Genomic DNA, 24,452 nt, shown 5'->3' with positions numbered 1-24,452 from the left:
AACCAATTTACCACAACTCTTGGCCATTACAGCTTCTCAAGAAAAGAAAAACTGTAATTGGGTTTTCCTGACATTGGGTTTCCTCCAGTCAACACTGAAGAGCCCTGAGGCAGGTAGGTTTTCAATTTAGGACTCCCAAGAAGATAGTTCCAACCCCAGACAAGGAGACATACCTTCTGTCCTTTCCTATAGATTTCCCGTATACCATTTTCCTCCCAGGTCCTTCAATCGTTGTAAAATATAATTGAGGATTAGTCTTTCATAGCTTGTCTCAATCTTATATTCACTAAAACCAAAACCATGAGAGAAATATATACGTGGAATAGCATCTCATTCATGATCCAGAAAATGTCTTTACCCCATTTAAGAATAAAGTTATAACTTAAATATGTTTATTTCCACAATTACAAAATTTTACTAATTTTTCTATGTAGATATTGTATAACATTTGAAGGCTAGTACTTCATAAAATATTCATGTCATGTAGAAATTCTAGTTTCCTAGGAACTATATCAACCTCCACTTTCATATTGCTTGAATCATTCAGAGTTTATGGTTAAACAATTGCATGTGCAAACAGATCATTGCAGATTTTTAAAATGACTCATTATTTTTAGATGCGTTTTATTTCACACATTTTAATGAATATGATAATTAAAGACAATAGATAGAGAAAGAAAGTAACAGAAAACCTAGTACACAACACCTGACTAATTGAAGTTTGGCAAGCCTAAGGATTGAAAGGACATTATTTGAAGCAGAGTAGAAACATTAACATTTATCACAACTTTGTCATCTAATTACTGTGGCATATTTGTGATAGGAAATATTCCAATAACAATTTAAATTAAAGTGATGTATTATGTAAAATTTTGGACGGATTACTGACTTAGTCCATATGTTAGTAATTACTGGCTACGTAGTCCTTTGCAGGGATAAATTGCTGGTGCATTACCTACACCTTTGTTGTTTGTGACTTTTTAAATCATTTCACATGCATAAAAGAATTTGACTATGTTCAGTGAATGGAGCTGCTTTTCACTCTGTACTTACATTAGCTGCATCCGTTTTATCTCTTTAGGGGAAAGCAGCTCCATTTACATTTACTGACTGGTATGTATAAAAGCCTGGTGTCAAGAAATCCATTTGCTCTTTAATAAAAGTTATCATAACGTCTGAAACGCCTGATTTATGGAGAGCCTGCAGTCACCTCGACGGCCTGCCACTTTCCTCTTGCAGTTAGAAACTCAAGACAGGTCATGCCACTTACACTAGGCCAGAATAATAATTCCATTCAGATCATGCTCCTTGACAACACCCCATTTGTCTCATTTAAATAATGAACATGATTGGTGGAAATTGCAGGCTGTAACCCTAACACACAAAGGAAATGACAAACACACTGCAATGAATAATAAGGCAAACATTGACAGGTAGCATGACCTGCTTGCTGCAAATGGCTGGTCTTCTATTTACTTACTTAACCTTCACAAAGCAAATTTGATAAAAGTCCAGATGGTTAAGAGACAGAAAAATGAAAATGTTTTGCTAACCATGTTCTGATAAGGAAAGCTGCTTCTCAGTGCTGGCGGTGCCCCTGATCAGGGGTTGTTCTCCAAGGCCCACCAAATGTCAGCACTACTCCCCAGGCAGGAGGGCAATATATCACCCTGAGATCACCCTCACTTTACAACTTGCAAAAATCCAAAGGCAGCTAAACCACACTGCTGTATGTGGATGGCATTCCATCACCCCCAAACCAAAGACTCCTGCTAACTGCTGACAGGAGTTAGGTCACCTGATGACTGACATTGAGCAGGGTCAGCTCACTCTAGGCAACATTTGAGGAGGGGATTGAGAATGTGTTTGGGGTTAAGAAGGCTATGTGAAGGGATGAGGAGGGAAAAGTTGCAGGATACATGAATGAGGAATGCAAAAATCGGGCTTCCTTTTGGATGAATTGATTGAGATACTAAACAATGAAACTCACTAGCAGAGTGAGCATACTGACCAGCTGGCCCCAAGAAGCAGAGCAACCACATAGCTGGGAGGATGCAGCCTAAATTTAATCATGGCCCACAGGGGTGTTGTCTGGATCAGGTGAGCAACTGAGCTTGCCAAAGTTTAAATTGGGTCAAGCAAAGCAGAAACCACAGATATAAGATTTTTATTTTTATATTTTTAGGTAGAGAATTATAATGAACTAACACATATTAGACATTTTGGGTCTTAAGAGTAAGTGGGATATCCAAGAAAAACAATTCAGGAAAGTGAAGAACTGAATGGAGAGACCATGGATAAGAGTTCCAAGCTGGCAATGAGCTTCCTGAAATTATAGCTGAGGTACAAAAAAAAAAAAGACGAAGCCAGAAGTCCCAGCAGAAAGAGGGGGGAAAAGTGCAGGGACACACAGCCTGACCTACAGGGTGAGTTGCTTAGCCCACAGCCTGACGGCCATTGGGTCCATTTTTTATGTCTTCTGCTTTGTCTTGGACACTGCAGCCAGAGTGAATGTTTCTAAAAGCCATTAAATTTGAGCTTCTTTGTGCCCAATGTATCTCTTTTATCCACAATCTATCAAGCTCAGATCTTCATTTCCCTTCATTGTTTTCTGGAGTTGAATATCAACTTCCCTCCAGCCTCATCTGCCACACCAGGATGGAATGTTTTTGACTCTAAAGCATTTGCCACATCCAGTTTCCTGTTGAAGTTTCTTCATATGGGTCAGGAGCCCCATCTTGGGGTCCTGAGCACTGCCTAGAATCCTGTCTTATACATAATGGGAGCCTAACAAATACTAATGGGTGGGAAGAAAAACTTGAGCAATGCAATGGACCAAGCTAGAATAACTGCTTCTGCAGGAGGCTTTTCAAGCATGTTCAGATTCTGCAAAGGGTTGAGCTCTGAGGAGAACTCATATTGTGTCTACCACATCTGTATTACTACTCTCCATGGCTTTCTTCCTGTTCTTCTTCTAGCCAGAAACACACTTAAGGTACCCCTTCTTGATCTCACCTTAAGAATCTGGGCTCATAGACCCTATTCTGTGCCTCATTTGATTCAACTGTATTAGCCTGAAGGCCCAATATCAATTAATATCACCTATGACACACTGAGGCCTCAGTATTGGTAAATATTTTGTGTGTCACATACAGGGTCAGCATTGGTTAGCATCATCTGCCTCACATTCTAGAGTCACTATTGATCAGTATCATCTCCCTCACATTGCAAGGTCATTATTGTTTTGCATCCACAGCTGTCTATGGTCCAATGACAAGGACTTGTCTTATTTCTGGTGTCATCTTTTGCCTCCCTGCTTGCAGCCCTGAGGAGACAATTTACATAACTGCAAAAACTGAAATGAACTATACTTAGAATCCAGAGTGTGCAGTGGTTAATAAAATTCCCTCATCCATTAAGATCCGGAATGAATTTGGAGTTCACTTGGACCTGCCAGTGAAAAGTGAACTAAAATGACCAAAGATAAAAAAAAGATTAAAACAGAAAAGGAGATATTTAGATCTTAAATAAATTGTTACCTTGTCTGTCAGGGGTGAACTAAGACTCATTTCTGTTCAAGGAAGACTTGGCCAGGAGATTATCAAGTCCACAGGAGGCCCTGGCCTGTGGCAGCCAGCACTGATTCCAGTTCATGCTGTGGAAAAGCTCTATCATGAGACCAGCCATTGGGTCTTATTTTTCCCTGCGTGTAATTAGTTCTTTGGTAGTCCTTGATATATTGTTTTATTTCTAATCAGTCACCCTTCATAGGAATGGAACCTACATGATTAGTGAATGCTGACTGCATTAGTGTTAAATCACTTCGGTGTTATTGATAATTCTAATATCTATGGGACTAAGGGCATTTCATCATATTCTCTATCCACCCTGTTTTATAAGTATTGGAAGATTTATATAATTATTTTGCTCTTCCATAAAATGTGAGATCATTAAGCAAAGAATAGTGTTATAAAATATGGCTAATTACTATGCAGTTCTCCAAATATGTTTAATCACATGTCTTAATCACATGCTACTCACCTTGCAAAATAACTGCAAGTTGACCCATCTGCTGTAGCATGATAATGTGAGAGAAGGCAGCCTAAATTTAATCATGGCCCACAGGGGTGTTGTCTGGATCAGGCGAGCAACTTAGCTTGCCAAAGTTTCAATTGGGTTATCTAGATAATGGGGTACTCCAACAGTTAACTGTAAGGTGTATAATACAATACACAGAAAGCCTGCAGACTCCATCTAAGATAACAGGAAAAAGCACTCAGTAAATGGTGGCTATTATTATGAGACACTGTGTGCTACTCTTGTACCTGACATATGATCAAGAGCAATGGTGAAGTTCAGTGGTGTTAAATAACACAATGCAGTAGTTTCCCTGATATAACACGCTGACATCTGCTAAAACTGCACCTTGCAAGCCATGGACCACCCACGCATGATTTTTGAGGCTTTATCAGTGCTTGCTAAAGATTGAATAAATGGATAAACAATTAAGTGGCATTTTTAATAGGTTGGCATTTGATATATCCCCTTACAACGTTTTATAACTGAAATTTCCTCCATCTCTGTAACATCTTCTAATTTTCATTTTGTTCTAGATCTTAGAAAATCATTGCTATTGTCTTAGCTAATATTTCCAGTTTCTTAAATTTTTTTTCCTCACATAATATGATAGGAGTAAAGAATTGAAAATAGTGACATCATATCATGTAGGTTACTAGGAATACCAGACCCCCCCTTTAACTTGAAAAAAATGACTCAGAAGAGGAAAAAGAAAGAAAAACAAAAAAAAATTAGGATTAATCTAACCATTTGCCCCCATTCCACTGTAATTTTTAAAAAGCTTTTGGCAGTATCCTCAAAAAATTTACATACATTCTGACCACTTGTCTGACAAATACTAGTGACCCAACATGATTGAGAATGGCTAGGATATTAAACATGAACTATCAGGGTTAATTATGGGAAATCTGACAAAGTCCTAAACTGTGTGTGGAGAGGGGAGAAAAGACAGTCTTTTTTGACATTCTAATGGCTCAGAAGCATTTACTCTGTCAATCAAGCAACTCTGGATGACCTGGAATTCACTTACCATTAGTAACTGTTGTGGGAAGCAGCAAGAGGACAAGCTGTTTTCAAATGTAAATATCCTTGGCATTTCAAAAGCGTTGTAGACTTTGTTTTCCATATTAATGTATCAAACCCCACCAAAATCTGCTGTTGCGATAGGTTCTATCAACTGGTTTTGTTAGGGCTGTGATCATGGTAAAATAATGAAGGTTTTATAAGGATGTGCATTGCATTTGTGACTGATATATGCAGGAAATTAGCATATGCCAAATATGTCATGGCCTTGCTTACTGTCAGGGTGCCTGCCCTTGGGTCTCCCTTAATGCTAGCTGATGATACATATTGACTGAGTCACTCTGCCACGATTTTTATTTCTAAAAATAGCTCAGTGTTGTACAGTCTAGCAATGAGACTTCTCAAGATTGCTTTGCAAAATAAATGGCTATTTTTTTAAACTGCCAATCAATGGGTCAGCTTCTGACCCAATCTTACTAAACAGTGCTCTCTAGAAATGAGACTGCCTTGAAATTTTTTTTTCAGTAAATACACACATACACACAACTGGAAATTGTGTATACTTCTTAAAGGAGTTTATAACATACACGTTATAAATAACCCTCCTGCAATATATGTCCTTATGTTCAAAATTTATTCTTATGACAATTTCAGGAGTGGCTTATTTCTCTCTGATAATAAAATGCCTTTAGTAATAAGCTTCATAAAGGGCCATTTGGGGGATTCAAGAGAAAGATAGTGTAGACATTTCCTGGGTATACAAGGAGACATCTGTAATCACTACAGCAAAGGGGTGAATAAAACAACAACAAACAAACATCAAAGCTGGCTTTTCAAAGCAGTTCACGTAAATGTAATTAAAATGTGAGCCTATTTTAAAGTGATGGCATCTGTAATAAAAAATCATCTTGCATCCATACTAAAGTGTTCCACAACTTAGTGTTACAGGATAGGGTACCTGGCCCCTGAGGGGCTTGCTTAGGGACAACTGGTAGTGTGAAGGTTCTTGACTTTGTGCTGGAAAAATTCACAATACGAGTCCAGGTGAATCTTAGAGGACATTTCTTAAAACTGTGGATGGTGAAATAAAGGAAGGCCTAGGAGAACAGGAGAGGGAGTAGGTGGAAAAATGAGCCTAGGCTGGGCTGCTTTGGCTTACTAAGTAGTTAGAAAAAAGGGAGGCCTTGTGGACAAGTTCAGGGGAGTTGCCAAGGGTGAACTGTCACTGCCTATTGCTGCCCTAGGTGCAAGCCTTGTGGGAAGATAGGATTTACTAAATGGCTGCACATGGCTTGGCATCCATTTGTTATAGATGGCTGCCAATTGTTTAATTGTGTCTCAGTTTCCCTATGCCACTTGTCCTGGCTTACTAGCATGTCTCATTAGTAACTCACATCTTGTTGGGTAAAATTGATAAAATAGAATCCACTCCTCAAACTTCTAAAGGGATACTGGGTGAGGCCAGAAGAAAGGTGGTATCCTGTCTCACCACAGATGCCATGCTCTTTGGGACAATAACAGGAATATTCCCAAGTCCAGGCCTCTACCAGGGAGGCGAGGCCCTGTGGCGATGGAACCCAGTGGGCCCCTCTGTCTTCTGTGTGCTGGGAGAGGCAGGGGCCTGCTGCACAGCCTAGTAGTTAGGCTGCCTCTGATTCTGTCCCTTCCCTTCCTGCTCTTCAGTTTCCTTGCAAACTGATCTATGGCAGATGAAGGAAATAAAAATTAAAAGTGAATACATCTTCACCACTACCGTTTAATTTATTCTTATTTTATACACTGTGGATCCTGATTAGCCCACTCCCATAAAAAGGGTTTAGATGGGCAGGGCAAGGGGGGAGAAAAAAAGTGGCTTCAGACACCTGCTGAAGAGATATGGTGGGCACAACTGTATTGAAGAAGATTTTCTGAGGAAATGTCAAAGACGGTCACCCTTAATGTTCCAATCAATCATTTGAAAATCAACCTCAGAAAACCCTGGAACCTGAATTTGAGAGAAGGGTAAATTAGGAGCAAACGAGGCATCATTCACCCTCGCTAATATGTAGAAATCTGTCCCTTCCCTTCCTGCTCTTCCATGCATTATCTTCCCTCCTTCCACAAAGGGATCCCCTTGTTTTTTATGCGATGAGGTGGTTCTTTGATAAATAAGACTCTGACCACAGCGGTAAGTCCCCATGCCTGCCTGGATCCTTGAGACCTGCCATTAGTATCACTCAAGTTATGTCACCTTACGTTAGGTCTCTGGTGATAGGGAGGTTTAAGCTGTCCTTTCCAAACAAATGCCATAATATGAAATAAAAACAGTTACTTCATTTTGTATAAAGCTTTTACACTTGTGGGCTGGGGAATTTGTTTTATTAGCTTATTACCCACCTGTCACTCCAGACTGTAACACTCAATGCTGAAGAGAGCAATTAAACTGGAAATTCTCAGAGGATCACTTTAAGAAATGAACGTTCAAATGCAGGGAAGTGAAGAGGATGTAAATAAATGTTACCTGTATATGGCTGTGTGTGTGTTTCTGTTGTTTTGTTTTGTTTTTTAAATGCATAGATGTGCAGATTTATACACAGTTGCTTTTAAAATGAAGTGACTTCAAGATCATCTTGACATCGATATGCAGCTTTCATTCTGTTAACTACTAAGGTAAATGTAACAATGCATTTTTGTGGTTTATAGTGTGGGGATGATTTATTTGTCTCTGTATAAGGACCTTGCTAATCGTGTGCTTTATTCTAGTGTGCCATGTACTGTTAGTGAGTTTCAGATCACAGAAGGGAACTGGTCCTGCTTTCTTGTTAACCTGGAAAGCAATCCCAGGCTGTCAGCAAGGAGAAGATGGAGGGACACACCCATGAGACCCACTTACAATGTCTCACAGGCTAAAAATCCTATAGATGTCTAGGAGTTCTCTGCAGTTCCATGCTACTGCCTCCCCACCCCAGTCTGAAAGTATAGCATTCCCGTGAAACCTGCTGTAAGCCCAAATGGTATAAAGCAATTACCATTAATTTATATGGAAACATTTTTAGAATTCCCGACCCCCCAAATAACCTACCAAATCATACCAAATAACACATAAAACCTAAAATTGCACTCACCTACAGTAAAAGCAGTGCCTCTTTCCTCACTTGCTGGGCTGCCTTTATAAATGCTCACTGAAAAGCAAACACTAAACACTATTTTTACTTTTTTTTTCTTAATAGTGAAAAATTCTTGTCAGATTTCTTTGGGTTAGGGGAAACAGGTACTAAGGTAGGTCTCTCTGAAAAGCCAAGTTGTATAATGTGAACTTTTGAAAAAAACACCGTGAAACTAGAATTTTCAGAGAAAAGAAAAACTGATTTACTATGTGCCATAATTGGGCCCAGCTTTCAACCCATTACTTCTTCTGAGTAATGACTAGTCTGTATTCTTCCCAGTGAGATTAAGGATAGAACCCAGACCTTCTGAAACACTAGCTCCTCCCTCTACCTGAACTGAAGTTCACCTCTCTCTGCCAGGGTATTATCACAGAAAAGAGCTTTGATCAAACAGTTTACTAGTAATACAAGATTGACCCACTCAGTTCCAGAGCCGTCCTTAATAATACTTGAGCATCTATAAACAACATCCTGCTCTACTGAATTAGATGTTGTTGTTTTTGTTTTGTTTGTTTTTTACATGAATCAGTTGTTTTCCACCCATATATCAATGAAACAATGCTAAAACAATGCTAAAACAAAAATAATTGTGTGTCTTTTAATGCATTTCACCCTTAGCCTATCATAATAAATGATTTTCTGTTTTTTAAAAATTTCCTACCTCAGACTATCTCAATAAATCAGCTTTCTTTCAAAATCCAATGTGTTAATATTGGAATTTTATTTGTTTTATATAGCTAAAATGTATTGTGTTTATTTTTGTAGTTGGAGGTATTTTATTTTGTTTTTAAGTATTCAAAAACAATTATCCCCAACTATGTTTCTGAATATTATTTTATTAATAAATTATGTCTAATGATTATTTTATTAATAAATTATGTCTAATGATTATTATTTATTCTCCAAAAGTCACCCATAGCTATAAGTGACTTTTGGAGAATTTTTGGAATAGCTATTATTAGCAATGACAAAAATTTAAAATTAGGTTGGGCACCATTTCTGAGAATTTCTATATAAAATGTGGACATATCTCTATCAATCAATTTAGGTGAAATTTTGACTGATTAAAATTTTCATTTAATGAGGGGTAGATTTTTATCTATTGCTTTTGATGAAAAAGAGAAGAGAAGAAGAAAAAGGAGGAGAAGAAAAAAAGAGAAGGAAGAGAAGGAGGAGGAAGAAGAGGAGGAGATATAGAAGGAAAAAAAGAAGGTAAAGAAGGAGTAGGAGAAGAAGGAGGAAGAGGGAAGGGATGGGAAGGGAAAGGAAGAGTGTGATATATGGGTGGAAAACAACTGATGCGTTGTCAGTTGAATAGCTTGCTTTTTGGTCTTTCACAAAGAAGTAAAAATGAATCACAGCCACATGTTGCAGGTGGTAAATGGTTTGGGTTGCAGTTACCCAAACTATTCATCATCTCATTTAAAGAATTTGAAGAGTTAACTAGTTTTCAGAAAAATTTCACAGATGCAAATTTCCTGAGCAAAGTAATTTTGCTCTAGCTATGAGATATGCAGGCCTGCAAATGTGTGAAAGTGTAATTTCATGGGAAGCACATACAAATCCAAATAAAATGGCTCATGGGTCTTTAGCACCTCCCACAATGCCAAGGTATATGTTAATAGAAGAAGCCTTAGTCAGTCATGGCGTCTCTTCAAACATTGTGTCCCCTCACAATGGAAAATACCTTCTGCTAAAACATTCAGATCCTTGCTTTGCATCTACCTGAAGGTGCTGAAGGGCAGAACTAGTAGTGAAACCATCGTTGAGGTAAGAAACCCCTCAATTGGGAGGGTGTGTGAAAAATGTTTATAAATCTCCTTCTCCTCATCCACTTCTTCCTCCTCTTTTTTCTCCTTCTCTAGTTATTCAAGCATGAATCGGGAAAAAAAGAATATCATATGGTAGAATGAATAATGTAAGTCAAACTGCATTTTTCCATCTGCTAGGTGGAAGCTTGGTGTGGTTCCTGCTTCCTCATCATTCTAGGTCCTGTTGTACTTTCTCTTAAAGACATAGCAAATGTATCTTGCCACTGTTTTCCAAATTGTAGACTTAGCCCAGGCACAATGAGAACCTACAGATCACCTGATGATAGATAAGCCATGGATTGATAGATACAATGCATTCATCTGCCTTAGTCTTAGCCAAACATATGCTACAGTTTAGCAAAACAAACACAAAGCCAAACACTTTTTAACTACCCACAAATCAAATATTAAAATATTTTATTTCTATAACCATATAAATTATCTATTATGTGATAAAATTAAGTGGTCAACTACAGTTAATATTTAATATTTAGTTATCAATATAAATTAAAATGTGTAGAGAGGAGATACAGCATTTGGACAGTATCAAGCCTCGGACTGATGAGAGGGCATAGTACTCTTTTTTAAAAAAATATATATTTTATTGATTTTTTACAGAGAGGAAGAGAGAGGTACAGAGAGTCAGAAACATTGATGAGAGAGAAACATCAATCAGCTTCTTCCTGCATACCCCCTATTGAGGATGTGCCCACAACCAAGGTACATGCCCTTGACCAGAATTGAATCTGGGACCTTTCAGTCTGCAGGCCAACGCTCTATCCACTGAGCCAAACCAGTTTCGGCAAAGGCATAGTACTCTTGTGGCAAAGCCACATACAAGTCCCAGCTTGGAAAGCAAAGCCCTCCCAGTAAAATTATAGCCAAAGGCTATGGTTGTATATAAGCTTGACCATATAGTCTGACCTATAGTCCTAGGATGTGGGCTGTGGGAGGTACAGCAAGTGCTGCTACAACAAAACTTGATAGAATTCAGAGAATTGCAATAACAGGAAAGAAGCAGATTTGAAATTGGCAAGAACATTGTAAATATATTGACCTCTTCCTTGCTTTTCTTTGTGGGATCTGACTATAAAATAAAGATTTGGCTTGCAGGCGGTGTCACTGTGTCCTCACGGAGGCACAGTGATCCACTTGGCACCAACCATATTCTCTTGTCTGTTTTCTTTAATCTTTCACCATCCCTTCTCAGGTTCATCATTGGCCATGCTGGATGTGGTTCAGAAATGTAATATTCAATTGGAATGTCATACATCTTATTTAATAACTAGAGGCCCAGTGCACAAAATTTGTGCACCAGGTGGTGGTGGGGGGTGTCCCTCAGTCCAGCCTGCACTCTCTTCAATCTGGGATCCCTTCAGAGGGATGTCTGATTGTCTTAAACCGGCAGTCGGACATCCCTCTCACAATCCAGGACTGCCGGCTCCCAACTGCTCACCTGCCTGCCTTCCTGATTGCCCCTAACTGCTTCTGCCTGCCAGCCTGATCATCCCCTTACCTCTCCCATGCCAGCCTGATTGATGTCTAACTGTTCCCCTGCCAGCCTGTCGGCCTGGTCACCCCTAACTGCCCTCCCCCTGCTGGGTTGATCACCTCCAACTGCCCTCCCTTGTAGGCCTGGTGTGTCCCAACTGCCCTCCCCTGCTGGCTATCTTGTGGTGGCCATCTTGTGTCCACATGGGGGAAGCCATCTTTGATCACATGAGGGCAGCTATTGTGTGTTGGAGTGATGGTCAATCTGTATATTACTCTTTTATTAGATAGGATAGAGGCCTGGTGCATGGATGGGGGCCAGCTGTTTTGCCCTGAAGGATGTCCCAGATCAGGGTGGGGGTTCTTTTGGGGTGTGAGGTGGCCTGAGTGAGGGGCCTATGGTGGTTTGCAGGCTAGCCATGCCCCCTGGCGATCTAAGCAGAGGCCCTGGTATCTGGGATTTATTTACCTTCTACAATTGAAATTTTGTAGCCTTGAGTGGAGCCAGCCTCCTGCTCACTCTGTGGCTGGCAGCCATTTCTGTTTGGATTTGTTTAACTTCTATAATTGAAACTTTGTAGCCTTGAGTGGAGACCTAGGCCAGCAAGAGCACGTGGAAAGCTTGGCTTCCATTGCCTGGGGAAACCAAGCCTCCCTCCTGCTCTTTGTGGCTATAGCCATCTTGGTTGGGTTTATTTGCTTACTAGCTCTGATTGGCTGGTGGGTGTGGCTGGTAGGTGTAGTGGCATGATGGTTAATTTGCATATTACTCTTTTTATTAGGTAGGATAGGCTGCTAAGTCAATAATTTCAGCAGGGAGAACAATGAAGATATCAGTATTTGTTTGTTTATATAATGTGCAATCAGTATTCCCTAAATTTTACAATATGTTCTAAGCTCTATTCTTCCGATTAAAAGTTGTCTACATAAATATGTTTTTATTTTTATTTTAAAATACGTATTTATTGATTTCAAAGAGGAAGGGAGAGGGAGAGGCAGATGGAAACATCAATGATGAAAATCATTGGTCAGCTGCCTCCTGCACAATCAGGGATGGAGCACACAACACAAGCATATGTCCTGACTGATAATCAAACTATAATCTCTTCATTATGAATTGACATTCTACCAATGAGCCACGGGGGCTGTACTATAGAATTATTTTTTTAAAATACATGAATAGAAATTAATAGAATCAACTTGTACTATTTAGAGGAGAAATTAAGTGGAATATGGTCTTGGTATAGAATATGTGCCTCACTACACAACATAAAAGAAGGGATACAGACTTTAAACATGAAAGAAAGCAGTTCCATATGTTCTTTGCCCAGACAGGATTTGTTCACTGTAAGTAGATGTCTTGTTGAATTTTACTTTCTCTATTCATTTAAGAAGTGTTCTTCCCATAGAATACACTTAAAATTTAATCAAACAAACTTTATCTTTTTTCCCCCTTAAATTTTGTAGGTGGCAATGGCTAGTTTTTAGAACAGAAATAAACTATGGACACAAGATAGAGGAGAAGTTGTGTGGAGCCCTGAGCCAAGGTTCCATAGGACCCTTCCTCAGAATCTGAGTGAGGGAAGCAATTACCTCTGATGACTGTGCAGGAGAAGTAGAGGGATCTGGGGAGATGTGCATTGAGCAGCTCAGATATGTAGAAGAGCATCAGGAAAAGTGAGCTTTTAGCAGCTCGAGAAACAAGGTGTGAGAAAATCTGTGACAGATCTAGACATAGCAGACATTCCCATGTGCTCTCACAAGTCACTGCAGGCATCAGCATGGTGTATGCTTATTTAGAGAAATTTTGATTCAGTCCTGGAAAAAAAATGTGTGTTCATAGTCATCAATTTATTTATTACTTTTATTATTAGTTTTTTTAAATCTTCACCTGAGGATATTTTTTCCCAATGATTTTTAGAAAGAGAGGAAGGGAGAGGGAAAGCCAGAGAGCAACATCGAAGTGAGAGAGACACATCCATTTATTCCCTCCAGCATGCCCCTGACTAAGACCTGGAGCCTGCAACTAAGATATGTACCCTTGACTGGAATCGAACCAGGGACCCCTCAGTCCACAGGTCAATGCTCTATCCACTGAGCCAAACCAGCTAGGGCCTTATTCCTCAATTATTAACACAGCATCTTGAAAACCCTAAATTAGACAAAGATTATACTACAACTCCTTGCCAACTTGTTCACATTTTCATCTTCTTTTAATGACCAGGGATTTTAATCCCAGCTCGATTTTACTTAAAATGTTATTATTTTCATCTTGTGTATATTTTTTTAAGAATCATAACTTTTTCCCCCTATAATTGTAATTGCCACAATTTTATGGGTAAATGTATTTAAGCCACAAGATTCTTTTTTATTATAAATTTAACTTGCTCATGCTGCCTGGCTCAGAATAAAGCACAAACAGACATTGGCTAAAAATCTTCTAAGGAAGTACTTGAGGTTAAATGAGGTCTTAAGGGTGAGCCCTTAATCTCATAGTATTGGTGTCCTTGTAAGAAGAGAAACAAGAGATCTCTGTCTCTGCAGGCATGCGCTGAGGAAAGGCCATGTGCGACCACATTGTGGTCTTGAATTGTCCCTTTTGTGGGCTCGGCCACCTTATTGGAAAATGAAACAGTTTAGAAATAGGAAACTAATACCACCAAATGAAGGGGAGTCTCTACATAGGCTGGACTTAGGACTGAAATCCTTGTATATTAGTGTGGACCTTGTTGGAAGGAATAAAATGAACTTAAAAGTGCATTCTTGATAATTTCCTGTTTCATCCACAATTATGGCACTCAGAATTTTTAAAACTTGATTAAGGACAAGTTTTAAACATATTTTGCTTGACAGAAAAAACAAAACAAAAAACCCACCTGTGAGAGAGATACTACCTATCTCTGGTAAGAAGAATGTTTGCAGAAAACCACAATGCAATTGCATGGAAATACACATAGTCCAAAATAAGTTCAGGGAAACAGACAAATAAGCAGTCATTTGAGACTGTGAATGGGCTTGAAGATCTATGGTGAAATCAGTTCACTTCTCTAGTGGTTTACACTATACTTGAAGAAATAAACCAAATCTGTCTGTGGGTATGAAAAGGAGGGGGCTGCTGAAATTATCAGAAGGCCAACTCTGTACCCTCAGCTCTAAATGTGCGAGAAACCTGCTGTCAGAAGGACACTAAGCAATGAGCTGAAGAATGTATTCCTGGTGGGCCTGGGCCGGTTCTTTCGATGGTTGCTGATTTACTTGTAGACAGCATGGCTATCCTGGTGGAGATTTAGAATCATTTGGGGGCGCAGTGGAATGTTTCCGTTCAAGATGTGAGTGAGGCCAGTGAGGACAACTCTTTGAAAGAGTCATTACTGCAGCGGGGCCCACGCCTCACATTTGATGCGCCAGCACAGTTACTGACAAGAAAAGTTGTTTTGACAAGTTCAAGATCCTTCACATCCAGTCTCTCTCCTTGTCTGAGGCATTTGCTATCAGAAGTGGGATAGGGACCCTGACATGGCCAAGATAACATAAAGCAGTTCCTTTCCTGGGACATAAATCTCAATGAGAAGTTGGGAGATTGGACACATTCACTGGATTTCATCATAATGCTGCTGCTTTTTTTTTTTTTTAATCCCCTGTTACTTGTATGATTAAGGTACTTTTGCCTGACCTGGGGACCTGTCAGTATGCTGCCTTAAAATGATTTCAGCTTCAAAACATTTGACCTATGAATATGCTCATCATTTAACCTATTATACAAAGACTATTCTAATTTTATGACACATTACTCTTGGGCCACCTTCTAGGAAATGTCAGAGAAAACTGAAAGTCTGGTGACATTAGATGTAATCACTGTGAAATATATATTATTGACCTACATTTCATAATAAAGACAAAGGTATGATTGATTATAAAATGAGAATGTGAAAATATTTAACATTCACAAATAAGTAAAAAATGAATGCATTAAAACATCTACTCTGTAGATGTATATCACTCTGCTTTCCACAAGATATTGTTTAATACACTTCTAGCTGGCATGTAGTGGACACTCAACAAATATGTACTGGTTTTGAATAATTCATCATGTATAACATTGAATTATTTTTGGATCAAGTTTCCAGCAAACAAAAATGTATTTTTAATTTTAGTATCTTGCTGCTAAAAACATTAAATAATTTTTCATTAACAGGAAACTATTTATTAGATTATTATATAAAACAAATTCTGTTCATTGTAGTTTTCAAGTTCATTATTATTTACTGATGTCCCTATATATTCTAATATTTCCAGGCTAATGGGAGGGACAATTATGCCATTGATAATTTATAAACCTTAACTAACAGATTTCATGAACTTATTCCTTGTTTTCTTCAGGAGGATGTGTCCACATGTAAATCAGCTTGTTAAGTTAATGCATTTTCTCAGCAGATCATTGGGTCATTCACAAGATCATGACCCTGCAGCAAAGCTAAGTGTGTGGAGGACCCAGAGGGGTAAGAAGATCTGTTATCATTATCAAGGGCTTTGGGAGAAAAATGGATGAGTTGGCTTCTTGAAGGGTGAAGGCTAAAAAAACCTATCAGCTCTGTGGGAAAATAAGAATTTGAGAAGTAAATTCCCCTTGGGGAGGTGATTTAAGAAACAAGTCAGCCTGCAATGGCAGAAAACAAATCACAAGGAAGAAAATGGCATTGAAAGGTCATTGGAATATAAACAAGGAAGGAACTTTTTTGGGATGGCTTAAATTTGTTTTGAGTGATCAATTTGAGAATATTGCCAAATATCAAATCAAAGCCACCACATTTTCCTAAGACATGCTGTGTAATCACTGTGAATATTGACTATCTATAATTCTGTTTCCTGACCTTCACCATTTGCTTTCTTATGATCTTTTTATTTTATTTTATCATCGACGGTAGCAAAAATGAAAATGTGCAGGGGCAGCTTTAAGTTATATTTTCCTCGAATATCACACAAGATCGCTGTGATAACTTGTGAAGCTGAGATTGAAAACTGATTGAAAAAATATTATGAAAAATACCACATCTGCACAAAACCCTTTAAGATGCCAGACATTTCCCTAAGACCCTATAATTGAAAAATAAAGTTAAAAAGTCATCCGTCATGATGTTTTGAAAAGGAAAATATTTGCAACCCTGTTGCTACCAGTGTCTGTGGCTGTGTTTTCTCCATCAGCAGCTAGGGGAGGCAGCATGCTTGTTTATATTAATGGAATTCAGCATTTGTAGAACCATTTTCTCCTGGTTCATTAAATTCACCACCCACCCTTACATTTTCAGTGTTTGAGAGCAGGGCAGCTATAGTCAGGAGAATCCTTAAAGAACCCCCAGCCTGGAATGAAAAATCAGATATTGTAACAGATGACCACAGGAGTTTGCTCAAAATCTATTTCAGTCAGAGATGAAACACAAAACTGATTCTTATGTAAAGATTCACTATAGAGAGAAATCTGTGAGACAGTGTCAGGGTTCCAGCTGCCCTGAGCCTTTCCTTCCACCCTGACCCCCCCCCCCCCCCCCCCCAGGATGATCACCACATGTTAATAAAGTCCCTGGCTCATGCCTCTCAGGTGTTACTGGGGAAGAAAACTGTCCAACTGGTGTGTCACAGTTTTCTTCAAAGAAAGTCTCCTGGTTACCTTGTGTTCCCATTCCTTCTTTGAATCTTTAGGCTGTTCTCTCAAAGGCATTTTGGACCAGCGATCCATCTAGGACCATAGCCTAGTGTTATGTGTTGAATTGTCTCTCCCAAAGGTATATTGACCTCCTAACTCCCAGTACCTGTGAATATGACCATTTCAGATATTCAAGTTAAAATGAAGTCATTAAGGTGGATCCCTAATCCAATATGTCTGGTATTCTTATAAAAATGGGAAATTTGGACATAGGCGAATGCCATATGAAGACAGAACTTATGCTGTCACAAGTCAAGATACACCAAAGATTGCCAGCAAACAAAAAGAACATAAAAGAGAGAGGCTGGAACAGATCCTCCCCTGGAGCCTTCATGGGGAAGGACTATCAATACCTCAATATTGGATTTCTAGCCTGTAGATATGTGAAAGAATATATTTCTGCTGTTTTAAGCCAGCCAGTTGGTACTACTTTGTTACAGCAGCTCTAGCAAACTAATACACACTATATTAGGGAATTCACTTTTAAGTGTTGAAGACTCTTTCCTGTGAGAAGCAGGCATGGGATGTGCTGACTGGTTTGGTTTCTGATTGTGGCATGGCCAGGGGGAGGAGAGACACAAAAACATGATTCCTGGCTATTCCATGATCCCTGAGGACTTGATCTCAGGGATCTTTGTGAAAATTCCTAATTTCCTCCCCAAATCTGTATTGAACATAAACGTTCACCACATTTCTCCTTATATGGAGAGTGTTCTTAAAGCCCTCACTACTTTTTATCTCTCACAGAGAGGGGTGGCACATAAAAGGAGCCCAGTGAGGCTGAGGCACATGCCTAGGACTAGCCTCCTGAGAAATTCAATTCCCACTGTTAAATTCTAACAAAATGATCACTTTAACCTGCTGAAATGTAGCTTCTAGTTTATTAAAGTTCACTGTCTCTCAATCATCGTCGACATGTGGTTGAGTTCTAAAACACGCACTACAGAATATATATATGAGACTGGGACCTTTGGCAGATGAACAACTGCATTATGTTTTGTTCACTATTGTGTTTTCTTAAGGTGCAGGCTACACACATTCCTCCTCTCCTCAGAACTTGTCACAGAGGCACATGACAGAGGAACTGAAGATCTCACCCTATTTATCACTGAGGATTACCTGATTGTAAAGTCATGCTTCAAAGACTTACACATAAGAAACTGAGTGTCCAGATATGAAGCCCTTAGTGTGTAGTTCCTGAGCAACTGTCCCCATGCAGAGCCAGGCACAAATCATTGTGGTAAGTTGGATACAAGGAGATTGATTTACAGGAATGTCAGGGTGCCTTGGTGACCTGGAACTGGTAATCAGGATTCTAATTCTGATGAGGTTGTAGGGTTAGAGCTAAGGTAAATATATCCCAGTGCTTTCTGTGTAAGAACAGTTAATATTTTGTAAAAAAAAAAAAAAAAAAAAAAAAATCATATGTGAAAGCAGATTACTAGCCTCCAAGCATTTGCAAGTACTCTACTTGTCATGCCAGTGTAGAAGCAGCTAAAGAGACCCACTGGCAGGGCAGTTTAGATGAAAAATTGACCTCATTGATTGCTTTTGCAGTTACCTAATCAAAATAACTAAATTCAATTTTCTTAAAATGCACCGTGTGGGGTTGATCACCTCTCATATTTTGAAAATGTTCATGAACTCAAACACTGCATTAAAGCAAATTTGATCTGACACGACCTAAGGTTGCCTGAAAAACTACACTGAAAACATTTCTCCTTCCCCAGCTGTTAGGTGAAACCTTGATAACAAATGATAATGGCTGTGGGGTAATGGATCACCTCCAGGGGCCCGGGGTCCTGCCAGCTTGCCGCCAAGCTCACTCTGCTTGCTGCAGTTTCTCTCTCCTCTCCTGTCTATCCAATATATCTTCCCAGATTATCTCCATGATGCAGGAACACCTGGTCAATTCCAGGGATGCCAGTAGAGGAAGGAAGGCATCCCAAAGACGTCCAACTGGCTGTTTTGGCATTGTCTAGTTTCAGTTCTAAAATGTGCTGGGTGACGTGTTTGTCATTCCTGTGGGCTTCCTCCATCACACTTGCCATTGTGTAGCTTGCATCCTACTTCTTAGCCACATCTTGTGCTGATCTGGAACCCTGGCTGAGAAGCAAACAATCATGGTGTAACAAGAAACGCACCACCTAAAAGGGGTGCAGCCTTCCCAGGAAGAGTTCTGGCCAAAGTACAAGAGTATTGCACAGGTATTCCATGTCCATAAGAAGGTGCATATGTGAATACACAAGTACACAAACATCTAAGAGTCAGGCTGACCTGCCTGTCCATTTTCAAAACATTTAAGTAATTGTGCTTTATGCTTTTGTTTTTAATGCATAAAGTCATACAGTGTTAATTAGTATTTATAAATAGCTGTCACTTGCTCATCACCTCCTGGAGCTCAGTTAAGTTTTTAAACCAGTAAATTCTTTACCACTTTTATTTTATTTATTTTTAATGTTTTAAAAAGTCTTTATTGTTGAAAGTTTACATATGTCCTCACCTCACCCCAGGACCCAGGCCTTCACCATCCTATTGTCTGTGTTCATGGGGTATACATAAATGCATACAAGTATTTGGTTGATCTCTTCCCACCCACCTCCACCTTCCCTCTGAGATTTCACAGTCTGTTCCATGCCTCTATGTCTCTGGATCTATTTTGTTCAACAGTTTATTTTGTTCATTAGATTCCACATTTGAGTGAGATCATGTGATATTTGTCTTTCTCTGACTGGCTTATACGCTTAACATAATGCTCTTCAGATCCCTCCAGTCTGTCTCAAAGGGTAAAAGATCCTTCTTTCTTTACTGCTACATAGTATTCCATGGTGATAATTTTTTAACTGCATGCATATTTAACATTTTTATAATAGTGCATACATGGGAAAAAATATTTTTTTTTGTTTCTTATTTACTCCCTTCCTTTTCATGTATATTAGTCAGTCTTTCCTAATATCAAACTAATGTAGCTATATTAATTTCCCACAACTTTTATTTATTAACTGGAGGCCTGGTGCATGAGATTCGTGCACTCAGGGGACATTTCTCAGCCCAGCCTGCACCCTATCACAGTCTGAAGCCCCCAGGGGCGGCAGCCATTTTTGTTGGGATTTATTTTTCCATAATTGAAACTTTGTAGCCTTGAGTGGAGACCAAGGCAAGCCAGGGCTGCAGAAACTTGGCTTCCTCCATTGCTGGGGGAAAACCCTAGCCTCCTGCTCTTTGCAGATCCATGGCTGCTGCCATTTCTTTTGGAATTTATTTATCTTCTACAATTGAAACTTTGTAGCCTTGAGTGGAGACCTGGGCCTGCCAGGGTGTATGGAAAACTTGGCTTCCTCTATTGCTGGTGAAACCCAAACCTCCCTCCTGCTCATTCTGTGGCTGCAACCATCTTGGTTGGGTTAATTTGCATACTCACTCCTGATTGGTTTGTGGTTGTGGCTTGTGGGCATGGCTTGTTGGTGTAGAGGAGTGATGGGTAATGTGCATATTACTCTTTTAATAGATAGGATGTCTATCATTTTTTTTTATTCTATCACCAATCATCTATCTATCTATCCATCCATCCTCGTCTATCAATTTATCTATCTATCTATCTACTATCTATCATTTATCTTTTTTTCTATCTTCTATGTATTTATCATCTCTCAATCATCTATGTATCTATTATTTATCATTCTATCATCTGTTTATGAAACACTATTGTTAGACATTCGGCATGACCCAGTAAAGGATGATGGTCCCTGAGAAAATAGAAACATATGAGGTGGAATTTTCTTTTAGGAGACCTATTTCAGGTACTAATGTAAAATCAGAACACAAATTATAACAAAGCAGTCTCACTGAGATGAAGTGAGAGAAACTAGAGCCTAGGAATGGTGGGTGTTTGGTATTTGAGGGCAGAACATAGAAAAGGGGAGCAGCATAGAGACAGAGCCTTAGAGGTAGACATGGGGTCCTCTTGAGTGTTTGGATAAATGCCAAACTATAAGCTGTGTGTCCCAATGATACAATGTTAGACTGGTAAACAACAGCTGGGGAAATACTGAGATCTAGGATCCTGGGTCAAAGTTTGATGAATGTTGCTGAATGATGCCTGATTATTTTTTACAGGAGCCATATTGTTGGTCTTTTACCAGCAATAAATGAAAGTACCTGTTTCATCAGCTGAGCTTGTTGTCAAACTTTTGTATATTCACTCATGTTTCCAATCTGGTAGAAGAAGAGAGAAAATATTTCCATCATAGTTTTCATTTATGTTTTACTAATTATGAGAGAAATTAGTATATTTTCATATGATTAAGCACTACCCGCATTTTTTACTATAATCTGTCTATGTATATGCAGTCCATTTTCCATAGGATTTTTTTTTACTTTTAGATCTTTATGTATTAGAGATATTAAGTTTTTGTCATGACTGCAAACATTGTTATAGCTTTTATTTACCTTTTTATCCTGCTTATGATTTTTTACAAAAATATTTTTGCAAAAGTTTTTTTTAAAATATCATCAAATATATTAATCATCTACTTTCAAGTTTTATAAGAATTCACTCCTGTTTCCTTTTACTACTCATATGGTTTCATTTTTCATCATAAACCTCTGACAAGTTTAGAATCTATCATGGTGTATGATGTATAAAGTTGATTCAACCTGATCTTTTTTGGCTGATGAGCTGTTCCATTACTCCTACACCATTTATTAAAATGTTTACTTTTTTCCTACTGATTTAGATGCCACCTTTATTATGTAATAAGTCTCCACAAGCAGTAGTATCCATTGTGAGTATTCTACTCAGTTTCACTCATCTATATATTTGTGAGCAGCCACCACTACATTTTTATGAGGTTCTACAGTAAATAGCACTATATTTGAACATTGTCTCCCCTCTTCGTTAGTGTTCTGGATATTCTTCTTTGTTTCTTCTTCCACATGAACTTTAAAATCAACCTGTTTATTTGTAGAAAAATGGAAATGATGGAATTATAGTTGAAATGACAATAAATTTACAAATTCAGGCCTCATTTTGTTGTATTGTTTCGTTTTCAATATAGTTATCTAATGTAAATTTTCAATGTAAAAGACAGAATGACAATTTATCTGCTTAGAACCACACAATAATAAATCCTTTATCTAACTCAGAGTAATAGACAAACCCTCCCAACTGCTCCAAAACCTAGTAGTTCATCTGGTCCCTCTATGAGTTCTTGATCTCATTTTCTCCTTTCCTCCCTCACTCTCTCAGTCCCATGCTCCCCTACATGTTACCACCTTCAAGCTTGGATTTACAATACATCTGCTTAGAATAATTCTTCAACAGATATGTACTCACCTCTTATAAGCCTTGCTAAAATGCTACATTCTCACTGAGGTTTCCTTTACCATATATTTACAAGAGAAGATCTTTATCTCTGAGCTGGCTACCTTCTTTCCATTCTTTATTATTTTTCCATAACCCTGATGTGACAAATTGTAGAGGGCCACCTGGGAAGACACCTCAACATTCTTTAGATTGTTGTTGACTGGGCTAGGGATATTGATGGAGTCATGTCAGTTGCACTCCCACCCTGGGATTGTGAAGATGTTCTTAGTTCCTGGCTCCTGTTTGTCCCAGAGGAAGGAGTGGGTGGGACTTGGGCCCTCCAGGCTCCTTGTTTTCCTGTGAAACCCCCTTGTTGTATTGGAGAATAAATAAATGTGCTGCGTGGCTCAGGATGTCTTCGTCTGCCTCTCCAGCAGAGGAGGTCAGGCGGCCCTCCCAGCTCCCAGCTTAAAATCTCTCTGTGTCTTCTCTCTTTATTTCTAATATTTCTCAATCCCTGGCCACCTCCACTTAGAACCGGTTTGTTCATCTCTCTTTCCATGTGGGACTCAGAAAAGGGAGATCCCCACCGCATCAGGCTCCCACAACAAATACATAACTTTCCAACTTATTGATGTGTTAATGATTTATGTTGAATTAAATTTGTTCTCATTGGTGACACTCAAACCTCATACAGTGCCTGACACATAGTAGGTGTTCAGCAAATATTAGCCAAACAATTGACTAAATGGTAAACACTGAAGATAATAACTCTCTATTCAATTAATGTGTTTCTGAAAAATCTGTTGGAAACACCAAAAACCTGTAGGAGCTACTTGATGGAAATGACATGATGACTGATTGCAAGGAGAGAGCAGCCCTGTATGTGACTTCTGCTTTCTCCCTCATTCCCTGCCTCTCCCTGTCCTGGGCATAGATATTTATTGCAGGTTTAGAGAAGATTAGCATTTCTAAGTCGTTACATGGAGAAATTCCTGCCCTTTTGTCCCAAGCCAGTCTGTCACTGAAAAGTGTCACAGTTTAATCTGATAAATGGCAACACATTCTGCAAATAAATCCAGAGCCAGCCATAATAATCAGACCTTTGAGGTGAATTAAAACAATTTTATTGCTAGGGAAGGCCACTTCATTCACCCTAAAGTTTAATTTCTTTTTGTGCCGTGAAAAGGCCATCTACACCTCCTCTCCACTCACACACAGGCATATACACACACTACACAAACATATAAACCACACAGTTGCACATACATCATACGCACACATACTTACACATGCACACACACACACACACACACACACACACACAAATTACACGTGCATGCACATAACCATGAAAACACCTGCATAAACAGACTCTCTTCAGGTTGACTGAAGCATTCCATATGTGGGGCACTTTTTCTACTTGTTTATCTCACCTCATCTTCTTTGCTCTGAAAAAAAACCCACAAAAAACACTGCTATCTTATTTAAAGAAATAACCTTGATTGAACCACTTATTTAGAATTTAATATATTTTAGCATCATTTGAGTCTGTGATTTTAAAAATGAATTTCCAGAATATAAGTAACCTGTCAATTTTATGGACACCATTAGTTAAAGAGAAAATAAATAGAACAAGTACATTCAAATGATAAAGTTCATATTTATAAAGTCACTGATTTTCTTAAAGAATACCACAGAAGTTGAGAGATAAAATTTGAAATTGAAGACATTGGAAAAGTTGAAATTAAAGAGGTCAGTATGTTGAGACTTAATTTTTGTCCATGGCAGTTGAGAATGGATGAGAGCTTTGTGCATTGGTTCAATTTACTTAACACAAGCTTGGTTGGTTGAAATAATCACATTGACTCACTTCAAAGACCTAGGCCCTGTCTTTA

The sequence above is a fragment of the Pipistrellus hanaki genome (assembly GCF_964339955.1).
Source record: "Pipistrellus hanaki genome assembly, chromosome: 4".
Lineage (NCBI taxonomy): Eukaryota > Metazoa > Chordata > Mammalia > Chiroptera > Vespertilionidae > Pipistrellus > Pipistrellus hanaki.
The sequence above is the reverse complement of the archived record's forward strand: the minus strand, read 5'-3'. Positions refer to the sequence as shown.